Source organism: Oreochromis niloticus, linkage group LG6, assembly GCF_001858045.2.
Source record: "Oreochromis niloticus isolate F11D_XX linkage group LG6, O_niloticus_UMD_NMBU, whole genome shotgun sequence".
Taxonomy (NCBI): domain Eukaryota; kingdom Metazoa; phylum Chordata; class Actinopteri; order Cichliformes; family Cichlidae; genus Oreochromis; species Oreochromis niloticus.
The window spans coordinates 40,781,059-40,799,451 of record NC_031971.2 but is presented as its reverse complement, the minus strand read 5'-3'; the positions used below and the strand labels follow the sequence as shown (position 1 = coordinate 40,799,451).

General features: G+C 41.3%; 2 protein-coding genes and 1 long non-coding RNA gene across 4 annotated transcripts in view; 1 reads left to right on the top strand and 2 right to left on the bottom strand.

Annotated features, from left to right (window-relative positions):
* Positions 1–18,393, bottom strand: part of LOC100707400 (high mobility group protein B2) — a 642,043-nt gene that overhangs the window by 156,855 nt on the left and 466,795 nt on the right. The gene's annotated exons all lie outside the window — the stretch shown is intronic.
* The window catches only part of LOC102082624 (collagen alpha-1(XVII) chain), a 53,950-nt gene that overhangs the window by 187 nt on the left and 35,370 nt on the right, over positions 1–18,393 (top strand). The window lies entirely within an intron of this gene.
* On the bottom strand, positions 6,747–7,806 carry LOC109202673 (uncharacterized). The gene is made up of 2 exons (XR_002062619.2): positions 7,423–7,806; positions 6,747–7,245 (listed from the first exon to the last, which is right to left on the bottom strand). It is a non-coding gene; the product is annotated as an uncharacterized LOC109202673 (long non-coding RNA).

The following is an 18,393-nucleotide window of genomic DNA, read 5'->3' as shown; positions in this document are numbered from 1 at the left end:
AAAATTAATAGAAAATATTATTTTTAAGCTTTAGGGTTTGTTAGAAAGTGAAAAATAACTTTTTTAACTTTAGTGAATGTTTGAGGAGAAGCTCAGACCCTCTGTGTATTACAAAAACAAGAAGAATTACAATGTCTAAATATATGTAGTGGGTGAAGAGTTTCATGTGTTCATGTAGCATCACTGTCCAAGTGTAATCAGGTTTTTGTTATGAGCAGATCTGAATCTCGTGTGTTTGTCAGCACTTTCCTCTGAGCTGTTAAACTGTGCAGGGACACATGTGCAGCCTTTGCAGGAGGTTTGGGGGAAGTGTGAGTTACACTCTGCCCCATTAATAGATTCTCCTGTTATATCAAGATCATTTATTTCCAAAAAGATGCCCACTCATCTGAAACAGTGGAAACATCTCCCTCCGGTCAAAGGTCCAGCGGTTTAGCATCATGTGTTGGTCTGGGTTTGCAGAAGGCTGCTGATGCCGAGAGGGCTGAGCAGCACTCAGATATCCAGAAGCTCCTGTTCGGACCAGCCTGTCACTTTCTCCGGCATCAGTGAAACATTGTTGTCCAATCAGCTTCACACATCAGCAGAGCTGGAGGCACCAGATTTTGGCATTAGTGACAAAAACACTTGAGGCCACCATTTTTTACTTTTCCCTCGTTAACACCTACGAGGAAGTGAGGTGATCCTGAACTCTGTCATTTCCTAAATGAAGCCAAATAAGTTTTAATGGTCAGACACAACCAGAGAATGAAAGCTGCCATCTGACAGCGCGGCGCGATCTCAGTGACGAGTGCTGTGATTACAGTGCATTCATTTCTGTCGTTTAATATTTGAGAATTGTCACATCAGAATTTTATTGACTCTGATTACTTTTTCCTTTGGGAAGGTACCATCTGTGCAGTCTGCAGTTCTGTAGAAGAAAGATGTTGAATCTATTTAATTATTCTTGAAAAATAATTTCTGTGCATTTTTTTTCACACGGCATCAAATTAAAGTTGATTACGTCGATTAAGCATCATGAGGTGGAGGGTGGGGGTGGTTCCCTATCTTTTATTTTTTTTGCTGGGAGTTTGCAACCCTATTAGTTAGGTTGCTTACTCTTTAAAATACCAGAATAGGGAGGATGGAGCAGGTTTGAGTTTATTAGATTGATCAGTGTTGCTGAACTATGAAATATTTTGGGTGCAGTGTGTTTTTTACATACAGGTATAACAGAATAGCTTTAGTGTTGTTGTTTATTTAAACTTGAGTATGAACTTATACAAAATGCAGCAAGATATTAAAAAAACAGTTTTATTGATTAAAAAACACACAATATCGGATTCATATCGGTATCGGCAGATATCCAAATTTATGGTATCGGTATCGGACATGAAAAAGTGGTATCGTGCCATCTCTAGTCAAAATGACCCACAACAAAATCAATGTCATTTTTTTGTTTTTCAACATAATACAAGGGTTAATTTCCAAAACTTGCATATGATCTTCAATTTGTAGCAGATCCACTATCACATAGCAGCTTTAGCAGTCTCAAATGGAGCTCAGTCCACTGCTGCCACCTGTGGCCAAGTGCCAGAGCCTACTACTAGATTAACTTGTGACACATCTGCACCTGCTGCTATGATCACATTGAGTAGAGGCTGAGTGGCTGCACTTACCCCTGGTACATCCAAATCTACCCACAAACATGTTGAAAGATGCAATCCCAGCAATGTGGATTGTCAACACTAAAAACAATCAGTAAGCAAAGACAACAGGGATCAATTTTTTCTGTTTATTTAGCACCCACAACATTTGTAGTCGCCTTCTGCACAGGGGAAGTCCACACCAAAGCAATGAAATGAAGCCTGAACTTCTTTATCCTTACCAGAAACACAGAGGAGACAAAAGAGATAAGACATTGCCAGTTTATAAGTTTATAAGAAGAATTTATATATTTACGAATATACAGGTCCTTCTCAAAAAATTAGCATATTGTGATAAAGTTCATTATTTCCTGTAATGTACTGATAAACATTAGACTTTCATATATTTTAGATTCATTACACACAACTGAAGTAGTTCAAGCCTTTCATTGTTTTAATATTGATGATTTTGGCATACATAACTCATGAAAACCCAAAATTCCTATCTCAAAAAATTAGCATATTACATCCCACCAATAAAAGAAAAGTGTTTTCAATACAAAAAAAAGTCAACCTTCAAATAATTATGTTCAGTTATGCACTCAATACTTGGTCGGGAATCCTTTTGCAGAAATGACTGCTTCAATGCGGCGTGGCATGGAGGCAATCAGCCTGTGGCACTGCTGAGGTTATGGAGGCCCAGGATGCTTCGATAGCGGCCTTAAGCTCATCCAGAGTGTTGGGTCTTGCGTCTCTCAACTTTCTCTTCACAATATCCCACAGATTCTCTATGGGGTTCAGGTCAGGAGAGTTGGCAGGCCAATTGAGCACAGTAATACCATGGTCAGTAAAGCATTTACCAGTGGTTTTGGCACTGTGAGCAGGTGCCAGGTCGTGCTGAAAAATGAAATCTTCATCTCCATAAAGCTTTTCAGCAGATGGAAGCATGAAGTGCTCCAAAATCTCCTGATAGCTAGCTGCATTGACCCTGCCCTTGATAAAACACAGTGGACCAACACCAGCAGCTGACATGGCACCCCAGACCATCACTGACTGTGGGTACTTGACACTGGACTTCAGGCATTTTGGCATTTCCCTCTCCCCAGTCTTCCTCCAGACTCTGGCACCTTGATTTCCGAATGACATGCAAAAGTTGCTTTCATCCGAAAAAAGTACTTTGGACCACTGAGCAACAGTCCAGTGCTGCTTCTCTGTAGCCCAGGTCAGGCGCTTCTGCCGCTGTTTCTGGTTCAAAAGTGGCTTGACCTGGGGAATGTGGCACCTGTAGCCCACTTCCTGCACACGCCTGTACACGGTGGCTCTGGATGTTTCTACTCCAGACTCAGTCCACTTCTTCTGCAGGTCCCCCAAGGTCTGGAATCGGTTCTTCTCCACAATCTTCCTCAGGGTCCGGTCACCTCTTCTCGTTGTGCAGCGTTTTCTGCCACACTTTTTCCTTCCCACAGACTCCCCACTGAGGTGCCTTGATACAGCACTCTGGGAACAGCCTATTCGTTCAGAAATGTCTTTCTGTGTCTTACCCTCTTGCTTGAGGGTGTCAGTGATGGCCTTCTGGACAGCAGTCAGGTCGGCAGTCTTACCCATGATTGCGGTTTTGAGTAATGAACCAGGCTGGGAGTTTTTAAAAGCCTCAGGAATCTTTTGCAGGTGTTTAGAGTTAATTCGTTGATTCAGATGGTTAATAGCTCGCTTAGAGAACCTTTTCATGATATGCTAATTTTTTGAGATAGGAATTTTGGGTTTCCATGAGTTATGTCTGCCAAAATCATCAATATTAAAACAATGAAAGGCTTGAACTACTTCAGTTGTGTGTAATGAATCTAAAATATATGAAAGTCTAATGTTTATCAGTACATTGCAGAAAATAATGAACTTTATCACAATATGCTAATTTTTTGAGAAGGAACTGTATATTTATCTTGTAGCAATACTAACTTCATGAACATTTTATTGCTGATATAAATAAATAATTAATAATTTTTTATTTATTTATTTATAAATATATATTTATTTCAAGACAGAATCACAAAGTGCTGCACATAAGATTACAAGTCATAAAACGATTTAAAAAGAGAAAATAAAACAGGCAAAAAATAATAAAACAGGCAAAACTATGACAGTAAACAGTACACGTTAGTTGTACAGGAAGTCCATGTGTTGTGCGCTCTCATGGTTTTGTCTGGGTAGGCAGCAGATTTAAACCCTCCTGTTACTACAGCGCAGTCACTGATGACGCCCACAGAGATGTCCTTTCTGTGACAGTTTGGCTTCATTCTTATAGAGTGTGAACAGATGATGGCACAGCATCCATCTTTGCGAGGGGTGGAGGTCATCCAGCAGCTTAAAGCAGCTCATAGAGAAATGTGACAGCCGCGAGTTCAAGTCAGTGTCAGTGACCTCAGATGACCTTTGGTCTCTTCAGAATCGGAGTACTTTAATGATTCATAAGGAAATGATGTGGTTACAGTCGCTCCAATACAACAACAGTAACAGACTAAAGAAATGAAATAATATGATATATTATAAAGTTTACACATCTAATAAATATAATATATACAAATGTCTCTTTCTTGTGCATCTTTGGTGTTAGAGACTGACATCCAAAATCAGTGTAACATGTATTCAGTACCTGATGAAGAAAATGTAAAAGCAGCACTGCTTCTCTCAATGACTATCGCCCTGTAGCCCTCACCTCAGTAGTGATGAAGTGCTTTGAACGCCTGGTCAGAGACTTCATCATTTCTTCACTACCAGACACACTGGACCCACTACAGTTCGCTTACCGTCCAAATTGTTCCACGGACGATGCCATCTCTCATCTCCTCCACACATCACTCACTCACCTGGACACCAGAAGGGGGAATTATGTTAAAATGCTCTTCATCGACTACAGCTCTGCATTTAACACCATAATTCCCTCCACACTCACCACCAAACTGGAGCACCTGGGACTCAGCTCATCTATGTGTCAGTGGATCTCCAACTTCCTAACTGGCAGACCACAGGCAGTAAGGATGGGCGGACATGTCTCAGCCTCCACCACTCTCAGCACTGGAGGCCCCCAGGGGTGTGTTCTGAGCCCCCTGCTGTACTCTTTGTACACATATGACTGTGTGGCCACTACCAGCTCCACCACCATCATCAAGTTTGCTGACGACACCGTCGTGGTGGGCCTTATCTCTGACAACAACGAGACGGCCTACTTGAAGGAGGTTAGGAATCTGGAGACCTGGTGCCAGAGGAACAACCTCCTTCTAAACGTCAGTAAAACAAAGGAGTTGATAGTGGACTTCAACACTAAGCAGGAGAGGAACTACCGGACCCCCGTCATCAACGAGTGCCCAGTGGAGAGAGTGGACAGCTTCAAATACCTCGGAGTTCACATCACGCAGGACCTGTCATGGTCCTGTCACATCAGCACCGTGGTGAAAAAGGCCCGACAGCGCCTCTACCACCTCAGACGCTTGAGAGACTTCCGACTGCCCTCCAAGGTGCTCAGGAACTTTTACTCGTGCACCATAGAGAGCATCCTGACGGGAAACATCTTAACCTGGTTCGGGAACAGCACCATGCAGGACAGACGAGCTCTACAGAGGGTTGTGCGATCAGCTGAGCGCACCATCCGCTCCGAGCTCCCTGACCTGCACTCAATCTACAGCAGGCGGTGCTGGACCAAGGCCAGGAAGATCGTGAAGGACCTCAGCCATCCCAACAATGGACTGTTCTCTCTGTTGAGGTCAGGAAAGCGATTCCGCTCCCTGAGGACCAACACAGAGAGACTGAGGAGGAGCTTCTTCCCGCAGGCGATACGGTCTCTCAATCACACCACCACATAGAACGGACCCACACATATGATTCTTACACACACACTGGACAGTCTGGACTTTGTTTACACTTAATCACTGTAAGCATATTTGCACTGCACAAGACACCTACAATGTGGTTTGCACAACACTGGACATTATATTTCTTCATTTCCATTTAATACTTGTAAAATGCTGCTGTTATTGTATATATATTCATATTTCTTCATACATTCTTATATATTTCTATACTGTGTATTGTGTATTTTGCTGTAGAGTTACCTTATTTTAAACTTTAATTCATATATATTTTATCTTATTCTTTCCCAGTTAAATTTACCCTTCATTCTAATTTGTGTTGTACAGTTATTTTATTTTCAACAAATTCATATATATATTTTATTTTATTCCTTCCTAGTTAAATTTACCCCTTTTAATTTTCATATTTATTTCCTATCTTACTCATAGCCTTTTCTTTTTTTTTTTCCCTTAGGTCACGAGCAGTTGTGTAAGCATTTCACTGCATATCGTACTGTGTATGACTGTATGTGACAAATAAAATTTGAATTTGAATATCAGAAAAAGCAGGTCCACTGATAAGATAAGATAACCTTTATTAGTCCCACACGTGGGAAATTTGTTTTGTCACAGCAGGAAGTGGACAGTGCAAAAGTTATGAAGCAAAAATTAGAATAAAATAAAATAAGAATAAATACAGTAGAACAAAATAGAATAAAATATACAATGAGATAAAAACAGAATACAAATGCTATATACAATTGAGTAAAACTGAGATACATGTGCCAGACTTTAAGGCTTCATTATGTGTCTGATCTTTAAAAACCTACGACTCTCTCCATGGATGTTACAGGTTCAGTGTAGCAGCTGCTCTTTGGATCTTTTATAGACAAATGTCTTAAAGAGATAGACAGTAAAGACAGAGGCCATATTTACTGCTCACTGTCAGGTCCTTAGCATTAAACATGACCTTTGTGTAGCACCCAACTCAAGTAGCTCAGAATTAACCCTCGGTTAAGGTGGTGATAGTACTATGAGCGGGGCCCTGGGTACGTTACTTAATTTTACTGGTAAACAGGAGAAACAATAACTAACCAGTTTTAACCTTAGTACTTAGAAATCTTAATGTTGGCGGTGCCTCCACTTAGTGAAAATAATGAGTTCTGTTTAATCTTCACCAAGAATAATGAATTTATCTAACATGTTAAACCTCTTTTTTACCTTTTTAGTAACCCTTATCACTTATAAACTCTAAATAATAATTATGACACACACAAACTTTAAATTCAAATTGTAAGATTTAGTCAAAATAAAATATGATTTAAATAAATAAAAATACAATATTCCAAGTTCTTAAGTGTTTCCTTACAATTCAATTGGATGTTTCTTTTTTCCTCTTCACAATTCACAGTCAATGTTTTAGAAACAACACATTTATCCAAAATATTCCCATTGAGTTCAGTTCAAAATTTGTAACCTTTGTGAGCTCATTCACTGAAACCGTTGCAGGCCTGATCGTTACTCGGGCTCGTTGGACCAGAAAACACACAAATGGCCGCTTCACTTGATAAACAAGCAAAAAACAAAACGCACGTGCTCAGGTCTACTCACAAATCCTTTGGCCTAAGTGCAAGGGCAAGCTGAGGGGCAGGCTCGGTTGGTGACCATGCGGCCTCCACTCGGCAACGTGGTTGGAACTAGCGGTATACCCGGGCTGCTGAGCACACTGGGACAATCCTATCCACAGCAGAAGGGTCCAGAGAATTCCTCTCGGTCCACTGTGCATTAGAAATTACTATTTAGTTCCATAGAGTAATCTGTAGCTTACATACTCGGCATACATAGCTACTACTGGCGCTAAAATGCTAACATGCTAACTCGCGATTAGCATCATACATTTTTAGTACTTATACATTCCGTTTAAGCTCAATGCTAACTCCACATTCAGTACTCACTCATCACAGGGTAAAACAGTCCATAACAGGAACGTAGACTCTGCATCCACGGCTATTGTTCTGACTATTCTCCTTTGACTATTAGCTCTGATACACAACCTCCTCCGGTAACGTGCTGCTGCCGACTCTCACTAGCTTAGTTAGTGTTTTTTCCTTCCGCCTCACTTAGATCCCGCCTCCCCTACATCTGATTGGACAATAGGTTTACATCAACCAATGGGATAAAAGAAAATACAAGATTGACAACCCAAAATGAACTTGTAAAACAACTTGAAGCAATACAGAGTTTTCCTTGTTTCACATTAGATAACAAACCTTTGGATTTCTTGTAACTTATAACTCCATGAACACTTAAATTATGATTGACTTCTTTTTATTGTGATTTTAAACACATTTTTAACCATTTGAACTCTTTTTTCTTTTAAACACATATATGAAATATTTACAATAAAGTCTCTACATGACAATATTTATATCCTTTTAACCTGTAGAGTCTAAAATAGATATTTGAGACCAGGCTACATTTGTAACGCTGGACGTCTGTGGGAGGTCCGTTACACAGCTGTCTCCTGCATAGCTGTAGCCTGCACAGCTGTATCCTGCACAGCTGTCTCCTGTGTTGCATTCTCCTGTCTGGAGGATCCTCCAGGATCTTCTCGATCAGACGCTGCGTACCAAACTCGAAACCATTCTGTGAACAAAAGAAAATACAAAATACGACTGATGACAGTGGATCACGTGTTAAAGGCGTCACAGTATCTCTCTGAAAGAAGAAGAGCAGCTCTGCAGATGCAACAACACTGAACATCTGAGGTTTAGTCGAGCTCTTTTTAATGATCCAGACTGAAAACATCAACGGACACAAGAGATGCTGACTGTGACTCCTAATCTCTCTCTGTGTGGTGGACACTTCATTAAGTTCATATTAACAACCAGCTGCAGCTGATGCATGCAGGCTGCCGACCACAGCGTGTGATGGTATTTGTTGTAATATCGGGATAAAAGCTAGAAATGATCAAACCTTCAAAGGATTTTGAAATCTGACTTCCTGGTTTTACTTTCAGTGACACAAACTGAGAATCTGTCAGCTCATCGTGTCTCATAGTGAGAAAGTTCATTCATCACAGGTGAAGGTAACCACACAGGAAACTAACCCACACTCTTACTTTTACGCTCACACTGACCTTTGATTTTCTCACGATGTATAAACAGCACCACAGCACAGACAAGAATGGCCAACGGCCTGTTCACCGCACCGACAACGGTGTCAAGCAACCAAGTCAGTATATGGGGAAAAATCCAGGATATCCAGTTTGGTTTAGTTGCTTTTAGACCTGAACGAGACAAAAAGGAAACAACAAGTAGTTTCACTAATATCAGTGATGTTTATTTGTCACGGCGAGTGAGATGAGCCGTGTGGGAAATAAAGAAGGATCCAAACGCAGGCACTCGTAAAGGTGTGAGGGTGGTTTATTAAACACAAAAGAAGAGATGGACAAAAAGGTAAATGGAGAACTAAACTATACTGGGATAACTAAACTACTAAGCCTGAACAAGAACACGAACCTGAACATGAATAACAGTGAGCAGAAACAGACGGCGGATGACAGCAGGGAAACACACAGATGAAGCAGGGTGGATACACAGACGGACCAGCAACTACAATGACTGAAGACGCGACTTAAATACACACAGAGAACACAGGGAGATTACACACAGGTGGGAGACACAGCTGGGAGTCATTAACGAGACGAGACAAGAGGTAAAACTGAACACACTCATACGAGACACAGACCTTCACAATAAAACAGGAACAAGAAACCATCACACTAAGACGCAGACTCGACACTGAGAGACAGACAGAAAATGATACATGGAACTAGACCTATACTAATCAGACACAACCAAAGAACAAATCCTAAACACAAATAAAACAGAAACATGAAACTCTAATAATAAACATCATCATCATCATCAACACAACAAGAGAACAAGAAAACAATCCATGAAGCAGAATTAAACCAAAACATAATAAACTCAAAATACTGGGTCCAACGGACCCAGAACCGTGACATTATTTCAATTATGAAATTCTTCTTCCTAAAACTAGCGCTCAGCCACAGAGTTGGTCCAAGGTTTTATGGGGCCTTAAGCATAATCTGATCAGGGGCCCCTCTTCCTCAGCTAAACCCACCTCCTAACACCGATCTCAGCAGCAGTAACTATACAGTGATCATTACTTTCTCACGATTCTTGGTCTTATTACCCAACGGTTTGAGTTTCCTCTGTTCTGTCATTTTCTATTATGGTTTGAGTCCTCCTTGATAGTTTAAAGTTTAGTCCTAGTCCCTAGGTTGTTATGTTTAGCTTTTGGTTGCTAGATTTCCCCGTGTCTTTGCTCCTGTGTCTCCCTCTGTGTACCTGTGTTCATATAATTCTAAGTTCCTGTGCCTTGTTTCCTCTCGTCTTTTATTCCGTGTTTTCAAGCCCGTTATATCTGTGCTCTCTCTCCCCCTCTTGTCTGCGTCTCTGTGTCCTTCCTGTGTTATGTTTAAAGTTTCTTGGGTCAGTATTTCAGTTCCATGTCCTCCCTGTCTTGTTATGTGTATTTGTCCTCAGCTTTTCTCCCCGTGTGTTCTCACGTCCCTCATTATCTTCTGTGTATTTATGTCAGAATCTCCCTGTAGTTTTGTACCGCTCCTTGTTTTCCCGTTAAATAAAGCCGTGTTTTTGAGTTTATCCCCGTGAGTCATGAGTCCTGTGTTTGGGTCCTCTCCTGTCTACACACAGCCCTTTCCCTGCAGTGTATGCAGTGCATTTAGAAAGCACCATTTGAATCTCTTTTTGAAATATACAAAAGGCCAGAAAAGTTGCAAGAAATATGCATAAATCTAACATCTGCTAAATCTTACATACATTGCAAATGGCAAAAAGTGAAATATTAAATATTGTAATAAGTAAAAACTTCAATAGGAAACCCAAATACATCACAAAAAAAAGGCAATTAGGAAAGGCACTCTTCTCTGCCAGAGAAAGATAAAAAATATAAAAACTACCCATGTCTGCTGTTATAAATGCTGATGTATCCGTACTGATATATGGAAACGGGCCCTCGCTGAAAACTCACCAGCGGTGCTGTGATCAGCTGACGTTTGTGTCGGTGTTGTTGGTGTTGCAGAATAACTGGACGGTCCTGGGGAAACAGGATGAATTCATTTACAGCAAACTCAAATATCTCAGATCAAACAATAACCACAGCAGCTGAAACACTGTGAAAAAATTGTGTCAAAATTTGATTGATGACCCTAGCCTTGACCTTTTGACCTTACCAGAAGTACTCCAGAAGTGTCTAATCGATTTCATAAGTGTGACTAATGGCATCCGGTGGGGGAAAAAAAAGGAGGGGTGGCTCCTGGCGGGATACTTCAGGTATTTTATACGTTACAAATGTTACATCATGAATATTTCTGTGAAGGTCAGTCATCCAGGTCATTGTAGTCTAAGGAGCTTGGAAAACAAGCATCTGGACTTCACATACACACACACACACACACACACACACACACACATATAAACATCAAGACCTTTCAGTAAAAAGGTCTTCATCTTTTTACTGAAGATCTCACCCTCGTAGAGTCCGCTGTCGTTGGCAGTGAGGGATCGACTCGTCGGAGGTCCGTTTGCATCCAGCTGGAACTTTTCTGATAGTTTAGTCTCACATGTTCCATCATCATAGCTGATGATGACTTTGTCCTTCAGACCATAAGACCAGACAATGTGAGCGTCACTATCTACCTCGGTGGCTCCAATGTCCAGGCGTACGTCCCCTCCAACCTTCCCCACCACTGGTCTAGCATCACTCTGTCCACAAGTTTGAACCAGTATGAGAGACAGAGCTGGACACAGAGAAGAGTGGTGGTGTTATGACTCAGCCCTGCCTGTGTGAGTGAACTCAAACCAGAGTTTGGAAGATACTCCACCGAAAATTATGCTGTGCTATTCAAACAACACAGTTTCTATGGAAACCACAAGGTTATTTTTCCAACATCAATTTGTTGACAGACTTTGGTTTTCACTTAATCTTGCACTCAAGTTTCAAGTTACAAGGACGAATTTTGACCCTATTTTTCTTCCTTTCATCTGATTGGCCAATGCCATGTCAATCACAAATTTGACTATCCAGTCAGAGAACAGATGGGTTTGGCTATTGCAGGGGTGCTTTATGGAGCTTCAGGTCCTGTCAACCACGTTGATTAGCTGCGTATATATGAATGTGAATCGCATTATTGGCTGGACTATGGGATAAAGGGGCATGGTTCTAATCCCATACGGGAGCAGCCAGTCACTGACTAACACTGCAAAACTGAATTGTTAAAGTTTTAATTTTTATTTCAATTCAGGTTAGATTTTTTTTTTTTTGCACAACGCAGATGTTCTGTGCACAGAGACCGTGCCAGCAGTGTGCAGTTGCGCACATGCGCAGCTTACAGGGAACATTGGTCCTGACTGTAGGACCAGGTCTTAAAATGACACTTTTCTCATTACACAAATAACACACAGTTACAAACTGTCATCTAAAAATCACTGTTATGTGTAGTTTGGGAGAAGGACAGGTTTTCTGTGTTGAACAGCTCTGTGATTCAGCCAGAAGCTCCTGTTTAAAAGCTTCAGGAATCAAACTTACACAGAGCATAACCACACACACTCGTTACTGTTACACACACATTAGTCCTCTGCACTAACATCCCAGCTGATGTAATGAACTCTAACATGACCTGTTTGCTGTGTTGAAGTTTGACAGACACAGGTTTGTCTTTAAAAAGGCAAAAGAGGTAAATCATGATAGAAAAGGAGAATTACTCACCCAGAGGTAAATACGTGGAAGGGAAAGACTTGAGGCAGATGGAGTTCTCCATTGAAGGAGAGCAGTTCAATCCTCAGCAGCAGCAGCAGCAGAATGAGGGTTTGTCAGAGCTCTGCAGGGTATTTATGGCCTCACCCGAGGGTGTGTGAGAGAGGGTGTGTGAGAGAGGGTGTGTGAGAGAGGGTGTGTGTGTGTGTGAAGATGGAAAGAATGGTGACGTGTGGAAGAAACTGCTGAAGCTAACAACGCTGAGGATTTTATAAGACATATCACCTAACCCAGTTCAGCTGTACAAACACACATGTGGCATTATTAGTTTGGCTGTCCTAAACTATTTAAAATGAATCAGTGGTTACACAAGCGAGCTGACGATCAGCATTATGAGAAACAGCAAATTCTTCGTCTTCAATCAGCTTTGGTTTCAGTTGACGTCTGCGAGGGTGATATTTGACATTGGAGGTTCAAATACAAACCAAACATTTTAGTTCATATTCAAGTAAAAAAAAAAACATTAACTACGTGACTGATACTTTGAGTGCACGCTTAGATTTGGTCTGTCTCTGTGAATGCTGCTAATATTTCAGTCGGGTGGAGCAAATGATCTACAGTCAGACTTCAAACTGGCTCCATCGTCTTTGTTCCTGCAGCTGGTCACAGACACACAACAGTGAGTGCAGAGAGAAAGTGCTTCCTCCTTCAAAAATGGGAGTCATACATAAGTCCTGCTCTGCTGTGCTCTTCCTCTGTTGTTTAAGACAGCTTTGTGTTTCAGTTTGACAAACCTGTCACTGAGCCTGGGTCGCTTTGGCTCTATGTTTTGGGTTATTGCCCATCTGTGTTTAAAAGCATGCACTGCCTTTGAGAGAGACTTAGCAGGCTGCACACATACCCTTCATACCAGAGAGGAAGAAACCAAGCACAAAAGGGAGAAATGGAAACAGTTTATGGCTGGTGACTGTGGTTTAAAAAAAATATTATAGGACTTCGTGAGAATCAGGCCTGGGCTGAGAGGGAAACAAGGCTCTCAGCTGACTCAGCTTTGTAAAACGTGCAATACGTGCTGTATATTGTTTCTCTGGTCTCTAAAAAGAAGATAACTTAGATAGCTTAGCTTTACAAGGATCTGCAAACTGCTGTCCATCTAATCTGACTGAGCTGGAGCTGTTTTGCAAAGAAGAATGGGCAAGGATTTCAGTCTTTAAATGTGCAAAGACTGTAGAGACATACCCTAAAAGACTGGCAGCTGTAATTGCATCAAAAGGTGGTTCTACAAAGTAGAACCATAAACCTGCGTTATGTTGCGTGAGCTTCTAAGTCTGGTGACTATTCAACTCCGGCCAAATTTGGCCTGGTAAACGCCAGATCGGTATCGAATAAGACTTTTATCCTTAAGGAATATTTTTTGTCACACTATTTGGACTTTCTCTGCCTAACTGAGACGTGGATAACTGCTGGTGATTCCAGAACTTTTGCCTTCAGACTGCTGCTCTTTTACAGTTTTTGCCCGTTGCTTGAACACATTTTGCAAAACTTCGCTCATTGTGCCAAAACTCTAAACACAAGTAAACATGACACAACACTGGGAAATATACCATTCACATCTGTGCCAAATTGAAACTCTACTCTCACAACCTAAACTCTGCTATCAAAACCCAACATTCCTTTGTCAAAATGTAGCTCTGTTGACAAAATGACACATACTTGCATCATATGCGAACACTTACAGATCAGGGGGAACACACTAGTCTACTTTATATAAAACACTGCAGCCTTTGATTTTCATTGTTTATTCAGAAGGCATATTTGCAGGAGACACATTTGCAAACAACCAAAAAAGCAAATAGGCCTACTCAATATTGTACATTGCAGTACCATGAAGTCAGATAAAGCAAAAAAAAAAAAACAAACAAAAAAAAAACACACACACAACAACAACAACAACAACAACATAATACAGTAATAGAATAAACACTATACTGTAAACACAAAAAATCATGACAATTGTGCATACGTGGGCTCATGGATCCCGCCGTCTGTTGGGGTCTGACCACAGGACCTCATCGACATCGCAAGCAATGTCTTCTCCCGCTAGGCACCGGGGAAAATATCCTCTTGCATGTCGAAACCATCCATGGATTGCTGTCACCCGAATGTCGCCGCAGGCCTGTTTCATTGCCTGCAGAAGAGGCATGCGGGCATGTGGTTGGCGGTCATATACACGCCATCTCCAAGCCCAAAAAAATTCCTCTATAGGGTTTAAAAATGGTGAGTAAGGGGGCAAGTATACCACTTCAAATTGATTGTGGTTGGAGAACCAGGCCTGGACCAGAGCAGCCCGATGGAAACTGACATTATCCCATATCACCACAAACCTGGGCTGATCTGGGCTGTTCTGTACAACTATATTATGGAGAGCATCTAGAAATGTGAGTATATGTTGGCTATTGTATGGACCTAGTTTTGCATGATGATGCAGAAGCCCTCGAAGGCTTATGGCGGCACACAATGTGATATTTCCCCCGCGCTGCCCTGGGACGTGCACAATTGCCCTTTGGCCAATTACATTACGACCCCGTCGTCTTGTTTTGCACAGGTCGAATCCAGCTTCATCAATGAAAATGAATTCATGAGGCTGTGCAGCTCCATCCATGGCCAAGATTCTCTGTAAAAAAAAACAGAACATATTACTGTACTACAGTGCTACACATACAGAACCCTCACCCCATCACACAGGTACCTATGCAGCTCTCAGAATGGATCCATGTGGTACTGATATGGTACATATTCAGCTGCTACTGGATTTCACCAATACTGTATTGTAAATGTAAAGGACAGTTACACTTACCCGTACATATTCAGCTCGACGTCCTTTGACCCTGTCACTGTGGAGTTCCTGTTTTACTTTGAAGGTCTTGTCTCATGTTAGTGTATTCTGTTTTACTTCCTTGTCCTTACTAGCCTAATGAGTCCCAGCTGTGTGCCCACCAGTATATTTTAGTCCCTGTTAGTTCTTGTTGTCGCGTCGTTAATGTCAGTTCACCCTCAACTAGCTGTGTGTTTTGCATCTGTGTTTCCAGTGTTTCGTCTCCCGGCTCCAAGTGTTTCTTAGTAGTTTTGTGTTCTCAGTTTAGGGTTGTAATTTTGAGTTATGTTTGGAGTTTCTGCCACAGCGCAATAAAGCTGCCTTTTCCGTGTACCGAGTCCAGCGTTTGGGTCCTCTTCTCCTGCCCTCACACAGCACACCATGACATTTAGAGCCGAGTCAGCGATGAGTTCCTGTTGCTCTGTGCCACACAGTAAACCTCTGTTCTCTCTGGCTTTTAAGAAGCTATACTGTTAGAAAAGAAAAGAAAAGAAAAGAAAAGAAAAGAAAAGGACTATTGACGAGAGGAACGCAGCACGACTCATCTAACAGCAAAAAGAGCAGCGGTATGCCACCCATCTTTGGCCTTTGACCCTTACTGCTACCTCTGCTTTGTGCAAGTGCACAATTTTACATAATTATTGTTACATCAGCTTCCTGTCAGCCGACTGGGTTTGATGAAAGGTGCTGCTGTTGCATCTCAGCAGTGTATCACGGAAATTCCTCTGGTCCCAGTGGCTCATGATTGTTATGCTTCACATCACAGTTTGCTATGTTTAATGACTCAGATAGATTATAAGAGTCCCATTGTTTGTTTAAGTCATGGTCCTGTTAGAGAGTCAGCATTTATCTGTATGAACTGAATTTTAGCTGGAAATATTTCTGCCTTTACTACAAAAACAGCAGCAGGACATGCTGGGAAATATATTACTGCTACTTCTCCTTTATTTCCAGGAAAGTAAAACCACTTTCAGTGACTGACAGCTCTTCGTTTTTTCAAAGCTCCCCTTCACAGGAATATTCATAATAAGATGTATCACCCCACCCAGTTCAGCTGCACAAACAGGCATGTGGCATTATTTTGTCAGAGACATTCATGGCCTGCTTGTGTTATATTTCCACTTTTAATATTTCCTGCAAAGCGTCTTTATCAGGGAATCTGCAGCCACATTTCAGCCTGATTACACAACACACACCTGGCGCTGAGGGCGAGCCTGTGATGTGCTTCCTGCTTCTCTGTATTTTGTGACTCGTCATCATTATGTTTTGCCTGGTGTGAGTGACATCTCGCTGGAATGCTGTTTGAATGTGCAACTAAATGTGCTCATTCAGGCCAAGCAGCATTACAGTCTGAACCCTGATATTACCAGGTGCACCTCAAAGAAGAACTAGATCCATTTAGCATCAAAAATGAGCTGTGACCATAAAAACATGGAGAACTTTTCCTGACTAAGGACTAGAGGTGCAACGGATCACGGTTGATCTGAAATCCAAACCGATCCTACTCCACGGTTCGGGACACACGTGATCCGAAGTTTCGAAAAAGAAAAAAAGGTATGTGTGTGGTGCACGTGGTCAGTCTGTCAAGCGAAGTTGCCATATCATTTTTTGATTGGTCGACATGGTACTTTTTTGGACAAATAGAAAAGAGAGAGGGGGGTGGCCGATCAACACAATTTAAAAACTGGTATAAAGTCCACACTTTTTCCGTCAGTTGTTCCGTCTGTCCTGCTCACATCTCCAAAGGTTGTACACGTCATTAACGTGGCTTCACTGCACATCAGCCACGTCGCTTTGCTACCTAAAACACTGGTGTCGGCACATAAGGACGCTGTCATAGCCTGTCAGCGACGTTGATTAGCTGCGTATATACGAATGTGAATCGCATCATTGGCTGGACTATGGGATAAGGTGGCATCGTTCTAATCCCATACAGGAGCAGCCAGTCACTCACTGACTAACACTGCAAAACAGAATTGTTAAAGTTTTAATTTTAATTTCAATTCAGGTTAGATTTTTTTGTGCGCAGAGACCGTGCCAGGGTCCCCGCCCCCCCTTTTCATTTGATTAAGCCAAACTCGACGAAGCTGTTGTCGTACTCTCTAATTTTAGCACTACTTTTCCATTACTTGATGAAGTGAACAGACTTAAATATTTTACCAATGTGCTAATTAGCTCAGTCCCAGATGAGGCACATGCAGACTCCCTGTTCTCAGCCCAACAGCCCAGTGAGAAACACATCACTTAATACTTTCTACACTGTATATAGTGAAGTCTGCAAGTTTCTAACAGCAAAATCTGTTTTGTGCCCAAAATCATTTTGCACATCATTAGAATGAAAGTTATTGGCCATGTTTGCATAGCCCTTTTTTTTAAAATGATGCTTTCATGACATTATTGTGTGTTGGGTGGTGGTCAGGGCTATCCAGACTGACAATTGGGACATTGAATGTCACCTCTCCGGTGGGGAGGGAGCCTGAGATCGTCTAAATTGGAGTCTGTTTTATACCAAATGCAGAAAAAAATGTTTTAAGAAAGCAATTAAGTTCATGTTCCAAAAAATATGATTGTTTGCTTGCAGGACAACAGGAGAGACGAGTCCTCCGTCACAGATGGTGTGGTCAGTGAAGATGGTCGCCTGCAGGTTCAAGCTCATTGCATCGCCAACCCACATCCACTGCCACTGTACTTAAGGGAAGTTAAAGACTTTCTTCTGCACCTACATTTGGATCACCTCGATCCATGACAGTCATTCAGGCAGTAATGCCTGGACTGGAAACAAGCATCCTTAAAATAATACAACATTCCAGCTCCTGTGTTGGAATGGAAAACAAATGTGTTGTTTAAATTAGAGACTGCACTTGTGACAGAACAATAAATATTTTATTTTGATTATATAAGTAATGTAAGTACAAAACAAACTGTGGTAGGCCTAAACTTATTTTCAGAATAATTACATCTGAGACTTTGTTTCATTGTAAGATTATAACAGTGATGGCAATATAATTGTTTGTTGTTCAGCAGAACAGTGTCCAGTATGTTGGCTGTTATACTTTGTTGTGTTTGAAAATAAAAGTTGGGCTCATTTTAACATCATTACAAAAAGTATTGTTAATTATTTTTAATCATATTCAGGTTACCACAAATTGTTTTTTCATTTAGTTGAACTTAACATGTTTGTCAGTAGGTAAACAATTAGTATTGTACAGTCAGAAATATCAAGTTATTCTTAATACTGCAGACT